Genomic DNA, 21,050 nt, shown 5'->3' with positions numbered 1-21,050 from the left:
TTAAGAAGGCAGCTCACCATCACCTTCTCAAGGGGCAACTAGGGACAGGAAATAAATGCTGGCCCAGTCAGAAATGGCCACATCCCACTAGTGAACAAAAAAAAACTTCCTCTGCAATAAGGACTGCCACATCTTCCCTAAGCTACCCATGTAACTGAAGTCCTTCATCCTTGGAAGCATTCTTGAGGGTTGCTTAGAAAAGGGACATGTTAACTGTTGAAGATTTTCATCTTATGTCATGAAGGCAGAATTAGAAGAATACCAAATCAGAGAGGGAACAACAATTTACGTTGTGTAAGAAAAAGTGTGCTGATTGGTTAGCAAGTAGATTTTGACTGATCAAGGATAAAGCACGAGGGAAGAGTTAATAACCAAGTTAAATTCAAATCAACAAGTCAACTCTGATTGATGAAAGCATTGTCATAAGGATTGCATCAAGGTATGGTTATTCTCCACGATTTTGTTCAGCTGAAAAATGTGACAAGTGAGTTCTTTCACATGTTCTTCATATTATGGTCTTCACAGTTATCCAATAATTCACTTACTTTAAAATCATTCATTACCAACATTTGACAATAATCGCATTATACTTTTCAAATGTTATAATGTAAAAAAAATTCACACAAAGTAATTAACAGTGTTTATTGTGAATAGAATGTAGAACAGGGATTTACAGAACAATGAGAATCAAACTGAGAAAGTGAACAAAATGCAGACCCTGATTATGTTTAAGTCAATCAGGATTCCACAACCAAATTATCAATTGCTCTATTATAAGACATGACTTGAATATTAACATTTAGGAAACAGGAGACATTGTACTTAAGACAATAATAGCTAATACAAATCTGAAGTTATTAGTAGATTTTCATTGTTAGGATAATTTCTATCAGACATTATCATAAGGTAGTTTTAACCAAGTTCACAAATAATTTCTAACTTGCTGCAGTTTCATCATGAATCCTTCAGTATCAAATTTCTACATCTTATTTTTGCACCACAATGAAGGTACCTGAGCAAAAAAAGAGATAAATCACAATGAATAAATCATAAGAACACTGACCTCAGTTTGTGGCTCATTCTCCTTGTTACATAGCTTACATATAGAGTATAATTAAAAATATCATTTAGTCATATTTGCTTCATGCATGGGACTGCCAGGAATTTAAATGAATGAAATCCCAAAAGTTTATCAAACAAGCCAACCCAACATTACTGAAAAAGAATGGATATCTTTGTAGAGCTATTGACTGTTGGTAGTGAGCTCCAGATAAATGTATCTAATTGCAGTTTGTGTATTTTCATACAACAGGATTTTCTGCTATTTCTATTGTTTTTTTTCCTAATTGACGATAAGACATATTAACAACAAATGTCATAAATAACAATTATATGGCAAAGTGATGTAAGAAGAGTGTTAGAAGAACGATATTTTATCAAAAGTATTTGGACAGTCAAGAAAAGCTTAGTGAGAGAAACTGGCAAACACTTTTACATAACACGCACATTTTATTTTCTATTGATTTTAATGGACAATTTTCTTAGAATTTAATGCAAAGGTTTACACCCCTTAAAACATTTCTTAAATACAGACTGTATTAGATTAGGTGCAAGTCTTGGTTCAGTAATAGTGCTCTCACTTCAAGGATGTAAGTCCAATAGACTTTGAGCACAAATTCCAGCCTGATGTTGAGCGTAATTTAGAGAGGAGTCCACATGAACAAAGGTTCAGTCTTTCAGATAGAAATTAAATACAGAATCAAACCTGGACTTTTGAGGAGTTGCAAAGACTCTGTGGATCTTTCAAAATGTTGGTGACCCATTTTTGAAAGATCCCATTGTCCTGAGTAGGGGAAAGGCTCTGGCATAAGGGTCTGTTTCTGTATTGTACACCTCCAAGACTATTTGACTAAAAACAGGGCAGAACAAATTCCTTTTAAAGTCATATCTTATCACACTGATTAGAGTCATTCCTTGAACATAGGAGGATGGTTATAGTTGTTGAAGGTCAGTCATCTCAACTCTAGGACATTTCTGCAGGAATTCCTCAAAATATTGTCCTTATACATACCCCCTCACACAAAAGAAAGGAAAATAGATTATTGGCAGAATTAGAAGAACTGTAAAGTCAAAGGGGGAAGACAGACAATAAGACAGTGAGCTCATGGTTAGAAGGGAAAGAGAGAGAGAGAGAAAAAGAGAGAGAGAGAAAGAAACCTACACTGCTAACTGACACAGCAATGAATCTGCACCGTTACTGTTTTGCTGTTTGAGTTCATGTACCTCTGGTCATCAAAGTGCGTCTAAGAAAAAATTAACAAAGAGCCAAATTCACAGCTGACCTTGGAGGAACCTGTGAGAGCTCACAGCACAGGAACAGATAAGTGCATGGTTGTTAACACGTAACCTCACTATAAGTCTACAGTAGTGAGTAGAGTGGGTTCTTTCTTGATTATATGTTTTATTGAGATCTGTCTCTTGATTAAAGTTTGAAAAATATAAACTGTAAGTACTAAGTTAGCCTGGAGCCCTGTTTTTTAAAGCAAAAAGACGGTGCTATTTTCTGGGTCTGTAGATTATGAAGTAGCAAAGATATGCTATTCCTGTCGGGTGTGGGAGTTTAGGAGAGTTTTAATGTTACTGATGATTATGTCTACAGTAAGTGTGTTTAATTGTGAATCCTTTCAGATCGCATGGATCGGCAGTTAGAGGCAATGAGGAATTTACAGGAGCTAAGGGGCTGTGATGGATGGCAGTTACAGGAAGGGAGAAAAGCCGCAGATACAGTCAGGTAGTTGGGTTAACTCAGGAGAGATAGGAGAGGGAGGCAGGGAATACAGGAGTCTTCTGTGGCTATCCCCATTTCAAACAAGTAAGCTGCTTTGGAAAATGTAAGGGGAATCCTGAGAGAATTAGAAGAACAGCCAAGTTTCTGGTATTGAGACTTACTCTAATGTAATGAGAGGTACATTGGGTTCCAAACGATCGATTGTGATAGGGGACTCTCTAGTCACAGGCACAAACAGATGTTTCTGTGACCAGCAGTGAAAAATCAGAATGGTGTGTTGCTTCCCTGGTGCCAGGATCAAGGATGTCTCAGAGAGGGTGCAGAATGTACTGAAAGGGTAGAGGGACTATCAGGAGGTCATTGTACACATTGGAACCAATGACATAGGAAGGGAAAAGGTTGAGATTCTGAAGGGAGATTACAGAGAATTAGGCAGGAATTTAAAAAGGAGGTCCTCGAGAGTAGTAATATCTGGATTACTCCCAGTGCTACGGGTTAGTGAGGATAGGAATAGGAGGATAGAGCAGTTGAATGCATGGCTGAGGAGCTGGTGTATGGGAGAAGGATTCACATTTTTGGATCATTGGAAGCTGTTTTGGGGTAGAAGTGACCTGTAAAAGAAGGACGGATTGCATCTAAATTGGAAGGGGACTAATATACTGGCAGGGACATTTGCGAGAGCTGCTTGGGAGGATTTAAACTAGTAAGTTGGGGTGGGGGAGGGGTGGAATGGGAATAGGACCCAGGGAGATAGTGAGGAAAGGGATCAATCTGAGACTGGAACAGTTGCAAAAGGGAGTGAGTCAAATACTCAAAGGCAGCCAGGAACAAAGCTGAGAAGGAGGTAGGAGTGATAAATTAAACTGCATTTACTTCAATGCAAGTGGCCTAACAGGGAAGACAGATGAACTCAGGGCATGGCTAGGAACATGGGACTGGGATATCAGAGCAATTACAGAAATATGGCTCAAGGATGGGCAGGACTGGCAGCTTAATGTTGCAGGATAGAAATGCTACACAAAGGATAGAAAGGGAGGCAAGAGAGGAGGGGGAATGGCATTTTTGACAAGGGATAGCATTACAGCTGTGCCCAGGGAGGATATTCCTGGGAATACATCCAGGGAAGGTATTTGAGTGAAACTGAGAAGTAAGAAAGGGATGATCACCTTATTAGGATTGTATTTTATACCTCCTCCACCCCACCCCCCCAGTAATCAGCAGGAAATTGAGAACCACATTTGTAAGGAGATCTCAGCTATCTGTAAGAATAACAGGGTAGTTATGGTAGGGGTTTTTAACTTTCCAAACATCGACAGGAACTGCCATAGTGTTAAAGGTTTAGATGGAGAGGAATTTGTTAAGTGTGTACAAGACAATTTTCTGATTCAGTATGTGGATGTACCTACTAGAGAAGGTGCAAAACTTGACCTACTCTTGGGAAATAAGGCAGGGCAGGTGACTGAGGTGTCAGTGGGGGAGCACTTTGGGGCCAGCGACCATAATTCTATTAGTTTTAAAATAGTGATGGAAAAGGATAGACCAGATCTAAAGTTGAAGTTCTAAATCAGACAAAGGCTAATTTTGATGATATTAGGCAAGAACTTTCAAAAGCTGTTTGGGCGCAGATGCTTGCAGGTAAAGGGACGGCTGGAAAGTGGGAAGCCTTCAGAAATGAGATAACGAGAGTCCAGAGAAAGTATATTCCTGTCAGGGTGAAAGAAAAGACTAGTAGGTGTAGGGAATGCTGGATGACTAGAGAAATTGAGGGTTTGATTAAGAAAAAGAAGGAAGCATATGTCAGGTATAGACAGGAGAAATCGAGTGAATCCTTAGAAGAGTATAAAGGCAGTAGGAGTATACTTAAGAGGGAAATCAGGAGGGCAAAAAGGGGACATGAGATAGTGTTGGCAAATAGAATTAAGGAGAATCCAAAGGGGTTTTATAAATACATTAAGGACAAAAGGGTAACTAGGGAGAGAATAGGGCCCCTCAAAGATCAGCATGGCGGCCACAATGTGGAGCCACAGGAGATGGGGGAGATACTAAATGAGTATTTTGCATCAGTATTTACTGTGAAGAACATTATGAAAGATGAACGAAATGTGGGGAAATAAACGGTGACATCTAGAAAAATGTCCAGATTACAGAGGAGGAAGTGCTGGCTGTCTTGAAACGCATAAAGATGGATAAATCCCCAGGACCTAATCAGGTTTAACCCAGAACTCTGTGGGAAGCTAGGGAAGTGATTGCTGGGCCTCTTGCTGAGATATTTATATCATTGATAGCCACAGGTGAGGTGCCAGAAGACTGGAGATAGGCTAATGTGGTGCCACTGCTTACGAAAGGTGGTAAGGACAAGACAGGGAACTGTAGACCAGTGAGCCTGTCGTTGGTGGTGGACAAGTTGTTGGAGAGAATCCTGAGGGACAGGATGTACATGTATTTGGAAAGGCATTGATTAGGGATAGTCAACATGGCTTTGTGCAGGAGAAATCATGACTCATGAACTTGATTGCGATTTTTGAAGAAGTAACAAAGATGATTGATGATGGGAAAGCGATGGACATGACCTATGTGGACTTCAGTAAGGCATTCGATAAGGTTCCTCATGGTAGACTGGTAAGCAAGGTTAGAGGTCATGGAATACACTGGCTCAAAGATAGAAGACAGAGGGTGTTGGTGGAGGGTTGCTTTTCAGAGTGGAGGCCTGTGATCAGTGGAGTGCCACAAGGATCGGTGCTGAGTCCACTGCTTTTTGTCACTTATACAAATAATTTGGATGTGAGCATAAAAGGTATACTTAGTAAGTTTGCAGATGGGCAGCACGGTGGCACAGTGGTTAGCACTGCTGCCTCACAGCGCCAGAGACCCGGGTTCAATTCCTGCCTCAGGCGACTGACTGTGTGGAGTTTGCATGTTCTTCCCGTGTCTGCGTGGGTTTCCTCCGGGTGCTCCGGTTTCCTCCCACAGTCCAAGGATGTGCAGGGTCAGGTGAATTGGCCATACTAAATTGCCCGTAGTGTTAGGTAAGGGGTAAATGTAGGGGTATGGGTGGGTTTCGCTTCGGCGGGTCGGTGTGGACTTGTTGGGCCGAAGGGCCTGTTTCCACACTGTAATCTAATCTAATGACACCAAAATTGGAGGTATAGTGGACAGCGAAGAAGGTTACCTCAGATTACAACGGGATCTTAATCAGATGGGCCAATGGGCTGAGAAGTGGCAGGTAGAGTTTCATTTAGATAAATGTGAGATGCTGTATTTTGGAAAAGCAAATCAGAACAGGATTTATACACTTAATGGTAAGGTCCTAGAGAGTGTTGCTGAACAGAGAGACCTTGGAGTGCAGGTTCATAGATCCTTGAAAGTGGAGTTGCAGGTAGATCTAAGGGGCAACTTTTTCACACAGAGGGTGGTACGTGTATGGAATGAGCTGCCTGAGGATGTAATGGAGGCTGGTACAATTGCAGCATTTAAGAGGCATTTGGATGGGTATATGGATAGGTAGGGTTTGGAGGGATATGGGCCAGGTGTTGGCAGGTGGGACTAGATTGGGTTGTGATATCTGGTCGGCATGGACGGGTTGGACCGAAGGGTCTGTTTCCATGCTGTACATTTCTATGACTATGACTCTATGAAGAAAGTGTTTGGTATGCTTTCCTTTATTGGTACAGGAGTTGGGAGGTCATGTTGCAGCTGTACAGGACATTGTTTTGGTCACTGTTGGAATATTGTGTGCAATTCTGGTCTCCTTCCTATCGGAAGGATGTTGTGAAACTTGAAAGGGTTCAGATAAGATTTACAAAGATGTTGCCGGATTTGGAAGATTTGAGCTACAGGGAGAGGCTGAACAGGCTGGGGCTGTTTTCCCTGGAGCGTCGGAGGCTGAGGGGTGACTTTATAGAGGTTTATAAAATCATGATGGACATGGATAGGTTAAATAGACAGTCTTTTCCCTGGGGTGGGTGGTCCGGAACTAGAGGGTGAGAGGAAAACATGTAAAAGGGACCTAAGGGGCAGCTTTTTCACACAGAGGGTGGTACGTGTATGGAATGAGCTGCCTGAGGAAGTGGTGGAGGCTGGTACAATTGCAACATTTAAGAGGCATCTGGATGGGTATATGAATAGAAAGGGTTTGGAGGGATATGGGCCAGGTGCTGGCAGGTGGGCCACGATTAGGTTCGGATATCTGGTCAGCAACTCAACTGGAGCAACCTCTGCAGTGGCATGAGAGGCAGTCCTATAATCAAACAGGAACCAGAACAGTTTGGTATCGAGTGAACCAGCAGGCTGCCTCATCAACTTGCCTTCAACATTTGGACTGCTCTTTCTGCCAGACCATTGGATGATGGATGGTATGGAGCTGTCCTTAGGTATTGAATGCCATTCGACCTCAGGAAATATTCAAATTCCCTGCTGGTCAATGATGGCCTACTCTCTGTGTCTGGATTAGAGGTGCTGGAAGAGCACAGCAGTTCAGGCAGCATCCGAGGAGCAGTAAAATCGACGTTTTGGGCAAAAGCCCTTCATCAAGGGCTCGATTTTACTGCTCGTCGGATGCTGCCTGAACTGCTGTGCTCTTCCAGCACCTCTAATCCAGACTCTGGTTTGCAGCATCTGCAGTCACTGTTTTTACCTCCTACTGTTTGTGATCAATACGTCCGGGAGTTCATGTATCATGAATGATGCTTGCAGCTTCTCAATCGTCACCCCTGAGTTTACTGAACAACCTTTATGCACAGGAGAAAGTGAGGTCTGCAGATGCTGGAGATCAGAGATGGAAATGTGTTGCTGGAAAAGCGCAGCAGGTCAGGCAGGATCTAGGGAACAGTAGAATCGACGTTTCGGGCATTAGCCCTTCTTCAGGAATGAGGAAAGTTGGTCCAGCAGGCTAAGATAAAAGATAGGGAGGAGGGACTTGGGGGAGGGGCGTCGGAAATGTGATAGGTGGAAAGAGGTCAAGGTGAGGGTGATAGGTCAGACTGGGGTGGGGGCGGAGAGGTCGGGAAGAAGATTGCAGGTTAGGAAGGCGGTGCTGAATTTGATGGATTTGACTGAGACAGGCTGGGGGGAGGGGAAATGAGGAAACTGGTGAAATCCGAGTTCATCCCTTGTGGTTGGAGGGTTCCTAGCCGGAAGATGAGGCGTTCTTCCTCCAACCGTCGTTTCGCTGTGGTCTGACGATGGAGGAGTCCAAAGACCTGCATATCCTTGGTGGAGTGGGAGGGGGAATTGAAATGTTGAGCTACAGGGTGGTTGGGTTGGTTGGTCCGGGTGTCCCAGAGGTGTTCTCTGAAACGCTCCGCAAGTAGGCGGCCTGTCTCCCCAATATAGAGGAGGCCACATCGGGTGCAAAGGATGCAATAGATGATGTGTGTGGAGGTACAGGTGAATCTGTGGTGGATATGGAAGTTTCCTTTGGGGCCTTGGAGGGAGGTGAGGGGGGAGGTGTGGGCGCAAGTCTTGCACCTCCTGCGGTTGCAGGGGAAGGTGCCGGGAGTGGAGGTTGGGTTGGTGGGGGGTGTGGATCTGACGAGGGAGTCACGGAGGGAGTGGTCTTTACGGAATGCTGATAGGGGAGGGGAGGGAAATATATCCTTGGTGGTGGGGTCCGTTTGGAGGTGGCGGAAATGACGGCGGATGATGCGCTGTACATGGAGGTTAGTGGGGTGGTAGGTGAGGACCAGTGGGGTTCTGTCCTGGTGGCGGGGTTCAAGGGCGGAGGATCGGGAAGTGGAAGAGATGCGGTGGAGGGCATCGTCGACCACGTCGGGGGGGAAATTGCGGTCCTTGAAGAAGGAGGCCATCTGGGATGTGCGTTTTTGGAACTGGTCCTCCTGGGAGCAGATGCGGCGGAGTCGAAGGAATTGGGAGAATGGGATGGCGTTTTTACAGGGGGCAGGATGGGAGGAGGTGTAGTCCAGGTGGGAGTCGGTTGGTTTGTAGTAGATGTCTTTATGCACATCCAACCACTTTGGATACACATCCACGATGACCAGGAACATTGAGCCCATGAAAGGACTGGTATAGTCGACACGTAATTAAATCCAGGGTTTACTCCCCTATACCCATGAATGTGAGGGAGTTGCTGGTGCCAATTTTTGTCCTTGTTGGCACTCTGGGCACTGCCACACCAACACACCTATGTCGGCATCCAATCCTGGTAACCAGGCATAACATCTCACCAACATATACATTTTGGATTGCCCTGGTAGAGGTCAGTCAGTATCTTGCAGTGACCTTAACTTGGGACAATCACCCTTGCTCCCTCACAGTAATACTCCCCATCTACACTACTCTGGTCTTGCCAGGTCCAAAAAGGTTCCAATCCTGGCTGTGATAGCCCTTCTGTTTTCCCCATTATCACCAGCTTTTTCAATTTCACTAGGATATGTTCTTTTTGTGTCCACAGTTGGATGTTGTCTGCGGTGACTGGGAGGGTGTCCAGGAATTTTAAAAGCAAAATGGACTGTTTTGGGGAGGTACCAGTGGTGGAGTATCAGCCAGTGGGAGGTAGCTCGAGGCATCCACATTAGCTGCTTGGTTTCGTGGATGGTGTTCTAACTTGTACTCACTGAGAATAAGGGCCCAATGCTAAATTCTACCGGATGCTATAGGTGTCACTGCCTTGTCTTCCTTCAGTAGTCCTAGCACGGGTTTGTGATCTGTGACTATGACAAATTTTCACCCATAAAGGTACTAGTGGAACTTCCTCACACCAAAGGTGACCACTAAACCTTCCTTCTTTATCTTGGCATACTGCATTTGGCATCAGCCAAAGTCCGGGAAGCATACGTTATCAGGTATTTCTCTCCAATGGGCCACTGGTGATTCAACACTACCCCGATAGCATATGGTGAGGCATCGCATGTCAGCAAAGTCTCTTGCTTCAGATAACAGTGGGATAACACCTTAGATGACGATAGCTGCTTTTTCACTTCGTTAAAGGCTGCTTCTTGGCTTTGTGACCATTTCCGAGGCTGACCCTTTTATAATACCAGGTGTAAGGGTGCCAAGATGGAGGCCAGGTTACTAATGAATTTTCTGTAATAATTCTCTAACCCAAGGAAAAACCTAAGCTCAGGTACAGTTATGGGAGCCAGGGTTCCTTTGATTGCCCTCGCTTACTCTTTCGGTTTTATCAATTCTGTACTGAAGTAGGAGTGCCTGGAAGACACACTTTTCCCTTCTAAGGTGAATGTCTGCCTGGGAGAAATGTTTACACACTATGTCCAAGTTCTCCAAGTGCTCTTTCTTGATCGTTCCTGTTAATAGCATGTCATCAAGATAAATGGCAGCCTGGGCTAGCCCTTACAAAATGCTCTGCATGGAAAAGGGGCAGGCACATGATACCCCAAATGGCTGTGTTGTATAATGGTATATACCCTTATCGGTATTAATCGTGGCATATTTCTGGGAGTCATGATCTAGTCGCAATTTCAGGTAAATGAGCCTCATGTCCAGCCCTTCGTTAAATACAGCCCCCACCCCGCCAATGGTGCATGCAAGTCCTCTATGCAGGGAACGGGTATTATCCATCTGTATAAAGGTGAACTGAGCTATCATGCCTCACAATCAGTGTGACCAGTGCGTTCTATTCCACACACTGCACGGTTTGATGATTCCTTCGTTTTTCAGCCTCCTGATTTCCTCCTTTACTTTTGCCACAAGGCAAATAGCATCAGGTGGGCTTACAAAATCTCGGAATTGCATCCGGGTCAACATGTAAAGTGGCTTTGGCCCTTTCGATGGTCCCAAGCCCTTCCTGAAAGGCTCCTGGATATTTCATTAGGATTTCACTGAGGCAGTCATTTTGTATTCAGAAAATGTTGAGCAATCAAGTTGAATCTTTCTCAACCAATTCTGCCCCAACAGGTTTGGGCCTAAGCCTTTTACTACAATCAATGGTAACTGCACCAACTGCTTCTCATAGAAGACTGGAATCAAGTCGTACCCTTAATCTGCAACGACTCTCAGTCTGGCTGAGGTCATTCAGAAACCTAAGGGTTGGAGTTCCATGTGAATCTTGTTAAAGGCAGATTCTGCAACCACAGATACAGCTGTACTGGTACCAACCTCCATGGGAACTGGGTAACCATTTAACCAAACATTAATTTTAATTGGTTCCGATTTAGATGTCGCTAAGCAACTTAATTGTTCCAACTCACATGTGGGGGACCTTCCAGAGTACGCATTTTCTTGCGTAGCGACGTATGAATTTTCTTACTCAAGTCAGGCTTTGAAGGACTCCTTTGCTGTCTCAAGTCCACATACTGGCAGCAACTACAATGGCTTCCCAGCCCAGATCCTGAAGAACGTTTTAGTCACTTGGCCGAGACTCGGCTTTGATGTGGGATTGTGCTGTAAGCTGGCCTAGGTTTTCTCTACTTGGGCTATGTCCTACCCTCAAGCAGTGTTCCCTAAGCTCATTCGGATGAGTGAGGGTGTCCACTTCCATTGGGATGCCCTGTAGATCCCATGCTCCACTTGCCACATTTTTTAAAAACAAAGCCACTTGTAGTTCCTGTTTGAAGTCTATTTGGGCTTCAGCTTCTGCATGGTTACATCATTAATCCCACATACCAAATGGTCCCTCAGCACCTGATTCAGGGTTAACCCAAAATCACATGCCTCTATCAGTCATCTTAACCTTGTCAAAAATCCCGATATGGATTCCCCCCATTCTCTAGCAGCCGAATTAAACTGATAGCATCTCACAATTAGAGGAGATTTGAGGTCATAACATTCCTTAACCAACTCTAGCTCTTGGAAAGTACCTGGTGTCTCTGGGAGAGTCAAGCCTCTTATAACTGAAAATGCTGTGCGTCCGCAAGCAGTCAGAAGGATTACTCATTGCTTTACATCTTCCCGAATGTCATTTGCCTGGGAAAACTCACCCATTCTTTCCACATACTGGGCCCAGTCTTCGATAGCAGGATCAAACAAGTCAAGCTTCCAAATTGAGGCATGATTAGATTAGATTAGATTAAATTAGATTAGATTCCCTACAGTGTGGAAACAGGCCCTTCGGCTCAACCAGTCCACACCAATCCTCCGAAGAGTAACCCACCCAGACCCATTTCCCCTCTGATGCCAGAAAGGCTTGCCCCAATCTAGGATGACTGTTGTGAGCAATCATTCTTCAGGCACGTATTGTTTTCTCCCATTGCCACTGAAATAACTAAACAGAGGCCAGTGTCGCTTCACCAAGTCACCCTTAACTTACTCGGAGTCAGTCACCTGAACTGAGGAGAGTGTAAATCTCCTGGGTATATATTTTTTAAATTTCTCCTCTTGTCTGATCTGAACCAACCCCACAGTCACTGACACCAATCTCCTCCTGTTTGTTAATGAAATAACTGCACAGAGGATGTCCTAGTTATTTTTTTTTCCAGGAGGAAAGGAAACAACTGAGTGGCCTGTGACAAACAGTGCCCTTCACATCAAAGGGCAGTGCTGTGTGATCAAACAGTGAAGGGGAGAGCAGGGATTAAATCAAAATAGAGTTGGAGAGGAAAATGATGCACTCCACTCCCTGCGCCGCCCACCTCTCCCTGAACAACTCCAGGGTGTGGGTGGACACCGCGTGCTCCTTCTCCAAGGACACCCGGGCTCTAACATAACCGCGGAAGAGGGGCAGGCAGTCGGCCCTAACGACCCCCTCCACGGCCCGCTGCCTGGACCTGTTTATGGCCAGTTTAGCCAGGCCCAGGAGCAGACCCACGAGGAGATCCTCTGACCTGCCCTCTCCCCTCCACATGGGTGCTCAAAGATCAGGAGCGTGGGACTGAAGTGCAACCAAAAGCAGAGAAAGAGGTTTTTGAGGAAACCAAAAAGGGAGTGCAAGCTCCCACACCCAATATACATGTGGTCCACGGATTCCAAAGTACCACAGAACAAGCAGTTGAGCTGGGAGTCCGTGAACCACCACAGTCTGCTGTTGCAGGGGACTGCTGTGTGAAGCACCCTCCACCCCAGATCCCCAAGAGAAAGGGGGAGGACTCCCACACAGAGAGCCCTCCACTGGGGATCCCCATCACCAGGTGGCAAATGGGCACGCCAAGGCGTGTCCGGGTGGTGGATGAGGGTAAAACGGTGGACGGTGTGCAGAAGCAGTCTGTACAGGGCCTGCTATGTCATGTCCCTAAAGGGGACAAAACTAAAACTCTAGAGGCATGTCCTAGTTATATTGGTCAGCCAGTGCTTTCCTGATTGGGTCCTGGTTAACAACCCCAATCACACACCTCGTAGTCAATGAGGCCATCTTGTTCCACTGCATCTTATTAATCAAGAACCCATCCACCTCTGTTTTAAATGCACTCAATGATTTAGCCTCCTGTGGCACTGAGTTCCATTGTAAATCACCTTCTGGTTCAAGAAATTCCACCTCATCTCAGTTCCAAAGGGTCGTCCTTTCACTCTGAGGCAGTGCTGTTAGATTCCAGTCTCTCCTACTAGTGGAACTATATTTTCCACATGCACTCCATCCAGGTCTCTCAGTATTCTGTAAGTTTGAATCAGATCCCTCTATATCCTTCTAAATTCCATCGAGTTCAGTCACAGAGTCCTGAACTGCTCCTCATTTGACAAGCCCTTCATCCTTAGGATCATTCTTGGAAACCTCCTCTGGACCCTCTCCAATGCTAGCACATCCTTTCTTAGATACGAGGCCCAAAACTGCTCCCAAATTCCAAATGCGATCTAACCATAGCTTTTTACACCCTCAGCAGTACATCTTTGCACTTCTATTCTAGCCCTCTTGAATTGAAAGTTAACATTGCATTTGTCTCCCTAACTGCCCAACTAAACCTACATGTCCATCTTAAGACAATCCTGAACTAAAGCTCCCAAGACATTTGTGCTTCAGTTTTTCAAAGAGAGATCCTCAAGGTAGCTTGGAAAGTGTTTGGTGGTCATTCACAGAAGTCCTTGTGAAAGTGAGATCTAGGAAACATTTTCTCCTGGAGCAAGGAGTTAGAAAATATGTTACCTTAATGTAAGGGTTTTATTTTGAAAGTTCCAGACCAAAAGTGTTTGAGATGAGAATAGTAAATCCATGGTTCAAAGCTCACTATGAGAGAAATGGGTTCTGATTCATGGGGCTCTAGTGTCAGTACTGGGGAAGGAGAGAGCTGTCGACTGAGATAGGCTTCATTTGAACCAGTGTCTTGGCAGATCGTATAACTAGGGTTGTAGATAGGACTTTAAGTTAATTAGTGGGGGCGAGGTTTCAACTGAAGAGAATTATAAAAAATAAAGAATTACAGGATAATGAAGATGTGAACTATATTGAAATCTCTATCTGAATGCAACACATTGATGAGTTGACAGCATAAATAGAAATGAATGTATATGACTTGATAGCTATTACTGATACATGGTGACTAGGAACTCATTATTAAGGGTATCTGATTTTCAGGAGAATAAGCAAAAGGGAGGTGAGTTAACTTCGTTGTTAAAGGTTGTATTAGTGTGGTAGTGAGAAATAAGAAAGGTACAATTGATCATGATACAGAATCAGTTTGATGGAATAGCAAGAGAAAGAAGTCACAGGACGGATTCATAAATAGGCCCCTAAAGAGCTGTCTCACTGTAGGACAAAATATAAATTTGTAATTAATGGTAGCATGCAAGTATGGCACTACAATTGTTGCGGATGATTTTACACATTTACTAGGCAAATCAGATGGGCAAAATTGACATGGAAGACAAATTTTTGGAGTCATTGAGGAATTGCTTCTTAGAGCAGTATGTTGCAGAATCAATCTGGGAACAGGCAATTTTAGACCTTGTAATGCATAATGAGGTAGGATTAATAAGCGATCTCAGTCAAGAATCCTCTAGAGGACAGGGATCACAACAGTTGAATTTCAAATTCAGTTTAAGGGAGAGACTCGGAATTCAAACCAGTGCCTTCAACTTAAATAAGAGCAATTACTGAAGTATGATGAAAGAGTTGTCTAAAATGCACTGGGAAAATAGATGGGGGAAGTTCAGTGGATGAGCAGTATCAGATAATTAAGCAGATATTTCATAACACACAGCAAAAATTATTTTGGTCATACAGGAGCATGAAATGAGAAAAATCAATCACCCATGGTTAACAAAGGTAGTAAAGGAGTGCTTTCAATAAAAAGCTAAGACATACGAAGCATCACAAACTAGTGGTGGGCCAGAGGTTTGGGAGGCTTTTAGAAACCAGCAGAAGATGACTTAAAAAGCTAATAGAAAGGGAGAAAATTGATGATAAAAGTAAATTAGCAAGAAATGTGAAAAAAGAGCTTCTAAAGGTCCGTAAAAATAGAGTAGCATCAGTCTTCACAGGACATTATTTAGATCCAAAAGATAACAGATAAGCGTAGTGCTAATGGGAGGAAAGATCTTGTAACAGTCTCTATCATGAGAGACAAAATACGTGACAAAATAATGGAGCTGAAGGTAAACACCTCACCAGGACCTGACGATCTGCATCCAAGGATTTTAAAGCAAGTGGCTGCAGTGATAGTGGAGGTGAGGGTGGGAATATTCTAGAACTCACAAGATTCCAAGAAGATAATTCAGTGAATTGAAAAAATATTAATATGACTTTTAGACCATAAGACATAGGAGCAAAAATTAGGCCATTCAGCCCATTAAGTCTGCTCTGCCATATGATCATGGCTGTTAAGTTTCTCAACCCCATTCTCCCAACTTCTTCCTGTAACCCTTGATCCCCTTAACAATCAAGAACTTATCTATTCCTGTTTTAAATATACTCAATGACCTGGCCTCCACAGCCTTCTGTGGCAATGAGTTCCACATATTCACCACTCTCTGGCTAAAGAAGTTTCTCCTTATATCTATTCGAAAGAGACTTCCCTATGGCTGTGCCCTAGGGTCCTAGTCTCTCCTGCCAATGGACACATCTTCCCAATGTCCACACTGTCTAGGCCATTCAGTATTCTGTAAATTTCATTTAGATCCCCCTCATCCTTCTAAACTCCATCAAGTATAGACCCAGAGTCTTCAAACATTCCTCATATGTTAAGCTTTTCATTCCTGGGACCATTCTCGTGAACCTCCTTGAACCTGCTCCAAGGCCAGTACATCCTTCCTGAGATATGGGGCTTAAAGTTGCTCAAAATCTGTTCAAGAAGAGCAGATGAATAAAGCAGGAACCTATAGGCTAGTTAGTCTAACATCTGTTGTCGTGAAAATTCTAGAGTCCATTATGGGGGAAGAAATAGCAGGATATTTTCAAAAGCTTAACACAATCAGACAGATTCAACATTTTTTTTGAAAGGGAAATCATGTCTGATAAATTTGCTGTAGTTCTTTGTAGGTTTAACAAAGGGGAGTCAGTAGATATAGTATATCTGGATTTTCAGAAGGCATTTGATAAAGTATCACATAAAAAGTTATTACACAAGAGCTCACAAAATTGAGGGGAATGGATTGAAGATTAGTTAATACACAGGAAACAGAGAATAAGTTTGTTTTTCAGGTTGGAAAGGCATAAGTAGTGGAGTGCCACCAGGATCAGTTCAGTGGGCCTCCTCAATTATTTATTATCCGTATTAATAAATTGGAGAAGGGTCAGAGTGAAATATATCTGAATGGCATGTTGTCCTGAGATTTTCTGAGAGTTCTGTTTCCTCTCCCACCTGATTACATGTCTGAGAGTTAGGAAGTGTTTGGTAATGTAGGTCCAGCCATCACAGTACATGGAGATGGACAAAGTGGTCATTTTCTGCCTACCATTATACATGCTCTCGCCTATCTGTCTTTTTCTTTTGCTTCAGGGTCTTGGGGATGGATGTTCATAACTGAGGCTAGAAGCTCGAGCCAGGAATTTTCTTGGCTTGTTATACCCAGCAGGTAAAAGACCTCCAAGTGGTGCAATCCTCTCTGAGATGGGCAGGGATGATTTAAGGGATAGATTTCAGCTGGTCACCCTGGAAGGAGATTGGAGTTGGCCACAGGGCGGTGAAGTGCTAAAGCAGATTGATTTAAAAAACCCATCTGGGTTCTCTGGGACTTCATGCTGCTGTCTCCTCTCGCCCTGACTATCACACCCCTTCACCCTCATCCATGTACCCATGACTCCTTATAGCTTGTAAATCAACTCATGGCCCATTGATGCCCTTTCCCCAAATGTATGCCACATAAAGAACCAATAACTCACAGTGGCAGTAGCAGTGTGGAACAGGCCAGAAAAAAAACAAAGCCACTTTTAATAAAAACAGCGCCTATCCAGGACTTGAAGTGTTTCCCAGGACATTGTGAGAAGCTAGGGAGGAAATTGCGGGGCACCTAGCAGATATATTTGTATCATTGATAGCCATGGGTGAGATGGCATTAGATTGGAGCATGGATAATGTTATGCCATTATTTAAGAACAGCTGCAAGGAAATGCCTGACAATGACAGACTGGTGAGCTTAACGTCAGTGATGGGTAAGTTATTAGAGAGAATTCTGAGAGACAGGATCTACAGGCATTTGGAAAGGCAAGGACTCATTTGGGACAGTCAGCATGGCTTTGACAATAGACAATAGACAATAGGTGCAGGAGTAGGCCATTCTGCCCTTCGAGCCTGCACCACCATTCAGTATGATCATGGCTGATCATCCTTAATCAGTATCCTGTTCCTGCCTTATCTCCATAACCCTTGATTCCACTTGAGAGCTCTATCCAACTCTTTCTTAAATGAATCCAGAGACTGGGCCTCCACTGCCCTCTGGGGCAGAGCATTCCACACAGTCACCACTCTCTGGGTGAAGAAGTTTCTCCTCATCTCTGTCCTAAATGGTCTACCCCGTATTTTTAAACTGTGTCCTCTGGTTCGGGACTCACCCATCAGCGGAAACATGTTTCCTACCTCCACAGTGTCCAATCCTTTAATAATCTTATACATCTCAATCAGATCCCTTCTCAGTCTTCTAAATCAAGGGTATACAAGCCCAGTCGCTCCAATCTTTCAACATAAGATAGTCCCCCTTTCCAGGAATTGACCTTGTGAACCTACACTGCACTCCCTCAATAGCCAGAATGTTTTTCCTCAAATTTGGAGACCAGAACTGCACACAGTACTCCAGGTGTGGTCTCACCATGGCCCTGTACAGCTGCAGAAGCACCTCTTTGCTTCTATACTCAATCCCTCTTGTTATGAAGGCCAGCATGCTATTAGCCTTTTTCACTACCTGCTGTACCTGCATGCTTACCTTCAGTGACTGGTGTACAAGAACACCCAGATCTCTCTGTACTGCCCCTTTACCTAAATTGATTCCATTGAGGTAGTAATCTGCCTTCCTGTTCTTGCCACCAAAGTGGATAACCATACATTTATCCACATTAAACTGCATCTGCCATGCATCTGACCACTCACCTAACCTGTCCAGGTCACCTTGTAATCTCCTAACATCCTCCTCACATTTCACCCTGCCACCCAGTTTTGTATCATCAGCAAATTTGCTAATGTTACTATTAATACCATCTTCTATATCATTAATATATATTGTAAAAAGCTGCGGTCCCAGCACTGATCCCTGCGGTACCCCACTGGTCACTGCCTGCCATTCCGAAATGGAGCCGTTTATCACTACACTTTGTTTCCTATCAGCCAACCAACTTTCAATCCAAGTTAGTACTTTGCCCCCAATACCATTCGCCCTAACTTTGCTCACTAACCTCCTATGTGGGACTTTATCAAAGGCTTTCTGAAAGTCCATGTACACTACATCCACTTGATCTCCCTTGTCCATCTTCAGAGTTACATCCTCAAAAAATTCCAGAAGATTAGTCAAGCATGATTTCCCCTTCATAGATCCATGCTGACTCTGACCTATCCTGCTATCCAGATGTGTCGTAATTTCATCCTTTGTGTGTGGGAAATCTCACATGTCTCATGAATTTGAATCCATTTTTGAAGGACTGACCAAGAGAGTACATGGGGAAGTGTGATGATGTTGCTTACATGGACTTTAGCAAGGCTTTTGACAAGTTACCACATGGTATGTTGTTGAGTCATCTTAAATCTCATGGGATGTAGGGAGAGCTAGCCAACTGGCCTTTAGTACAGTGATATGTACTTCTTGTCAGACATGGGAGTTTAAAGAGAGTTTAAGGGTTACTGTGGATTATATCTGCCATAAATGCTGTTGGATGCGAATCTTATCAGAGTGAGTGGATCAGTTGGAGAGACAGTTAGAAGCAATGAGGAATTTGCAATAGCAACAGTATGTGATGGATGGCAGTTATAGGAAGGGGAAAAGTCTCAGATACAGTCACATAGATGGGTTAACTCCAGGAAGGGTAAGAGAGGTAGGCAGCTAGTGCAGGAGTCTTTTGTGGATATACCCACTTCAAACAGGTTTGCTATTTTATAAAATGTAGGGGGTGATGGATTCTCAGGGGAACGTAGCACGAACAGCCAAGTTTCTGGTATTGAGACTGGCTCTAATGCAACGAGGGGTATGTTGGGTTCCAAGAGATCAACTGTGTTAGGGGATTCTCTAGTCTGAGGTACAGACAGACATTGCTGTGGCCAGCAGCGAAAAAGCAGAATGGTGTGCTGTTTCCCTGGTGCCCAGATCAAGGATGTTCTCAGAGAGGGTGCAGAATGTTCTCACAGGGGAGAGGGGCCAGCAGGGGGTCATTGTCCACACTGGAACCAATGACATAGGAAAGGAAAAGGTTGAGATTCTGAAGGGAGATTACAGAGAATTAGGTGGAAATTTAAAAGGAGGTCCTCGAGAGTAGTAATATCTTGATTACTCCCAGTGCTACGAGCTAGTGAGGGCAGGAATAGGAGGATAGAGCAGATGAACGCATGGCTGAGGAGCTGGTGTATGGGAGAAGGATTCACATTTTTGGATCATTGGAAGCTGTTTTGGGGTAGAAGTGACCTGTACAAGAAGGACGGATTGCATCTAAATTGGAAGGGGACTAATATACTGGCAGGGAAATTTGCGAGAGCTGCTCAGGAGGATTTAAACTAATAAGGTGGGGGTTGGGGGGTGGAACCCAGGGAGAAAGTGAGGAAAGAGATCAATCTGAGACAGGTACAGTTGAGAACAGAAGTGAGTCAAATAGTCAGGGCAGGCAGGGACAAGGTAGGACTAATAAATTAAACTGCATTTATTTCAATGCAAGGGGTGTAACAGGGAAGGCAGATGAACTCAGGACATGGTTAGGAACATGGGACTGGGATATCATAGCAATTACAGAAACATGGCTCAGGGATGGGCAGGACTGGCAGCTTAATGTTCCAGGATACAAATGCTACAGGAAGGATAGAAAGGGAGGCAAGAGAGGAGGGCGAGTGGCATTTTTGATAAGGGATAGCATCACATCTATGCTAAGGGAGGATATTCCCGGAAATACATCCAGGGAAGTTATTTGGGTGGAACTGAGAAATAAGAAAAAGGTTGATCACCTTATTGGGATTGTATTATAGCCCTCTTAATAGTCAGAGGGAAATTGAGAAACAAACTTGGAAGGAGATCTCAGCTATCTGTAAGAATAATAGGGTGGTTATGGGAGGGGATTTTAACTTTCCAAACATAGTGTTAAAGGTTTAAATGGAGAGAAATTTGTTAAGTGTGTACAAGACAATTTTCTGATTCAGTATGTGAATGTACCTACGAGAGAAGGTGCAAAATTTGACCTACTCTTGGGAAATAAGGCAGGGCAGGTGACTGGTGGAGCACTTTGGGGCCAGCGACCATAATTCTATTAGATTTAAAATAATGATGGAAAATGATAGACCAAATCTAAAAGTTGAAGTTATAAATTGGAGAAGGGCCAATTTTGATGGTATTAGGCAAGATCTTTCAAAAGCTGATTGGGGGCAGATATTTGCAGGTTGAGGGAGGCTGGAAAATGGGAAGCCATCAGAAATGAGATAACGAGAATCCAAAGAAAGTATATTCCTGTCAGGGTGAAAGGAAAGGTTGGTAGGTATAGGGAATGCTGGATGACTAGAGAAATTGAGGGTTTGGTTAAGAAAAAGGAAGCATATGTCAGGTATAGATAGGATAGATCGAGTGAATCCTTAGAAGAGTATAAAGGAAGTAGGAGTATACTTAAGAGGGAAATCAGGAGGGCAAAAAGGGACATGAGATAGCTTTGGTAAATAGAATTAAGGAGAATCCAAAGGGTTTTTACAAATACTTTAAGGATAAAAGGGTAACTAGGGAGAGAATAGGGCCCCTCAAAGATCAGCAAGGCGGCATTTGTGTGGATCCACAGAAAATGGGGGAGATACTAAATGAATATTTTGCATCA

General features: G+C 43.8%; 1 protein-coding gene across 1 annotated transcript in view; it reads right to left on the bottom strand.

Moving 5' to 3' along the window:
- Positions 1-627: 627 nt before the first annotated feature.
- Positions 628-21,050, bottom strand: part of LOC122541155 (RLA class II histocompatibility antigen, DP alpha-1 chain-like) — a 96,521-nt gene continuing 76,098 nt past the window's right edge. Inside the window, exon 5 of the mRNA XM_087979719.1 lies at positions 628-1,012. The gene's annotated coding sequence lies outside the window, so the exon portion shown is untranslated. The remainder of the gene's footprint in view (positions 1,013-21,050) is intronic.

The sequence above is a fragment of the Chiloscyllium plagiosum genome, unplaced genomic scaffold (genome assembly GCF_037043375.1).
Source record: "Chiloscyllium plagiosum isolate Xiang-an unplaced genomic scaffold, Cpla_swu_hap1 HiC_scaffold_35, whole genome shotgun sequence".
In the NCBI taxonomy this organism is placed as follows: Eukaryota; Metazoa; Chordata; class Chondrichthyes; order Orectolobiformes; family Hemiscylliidae; genus Chiloscyllium; species Chiloscyllium plagiosum.
This window is presented reverse-complemented; position numbering and strand designations above follow the sequence as displayed.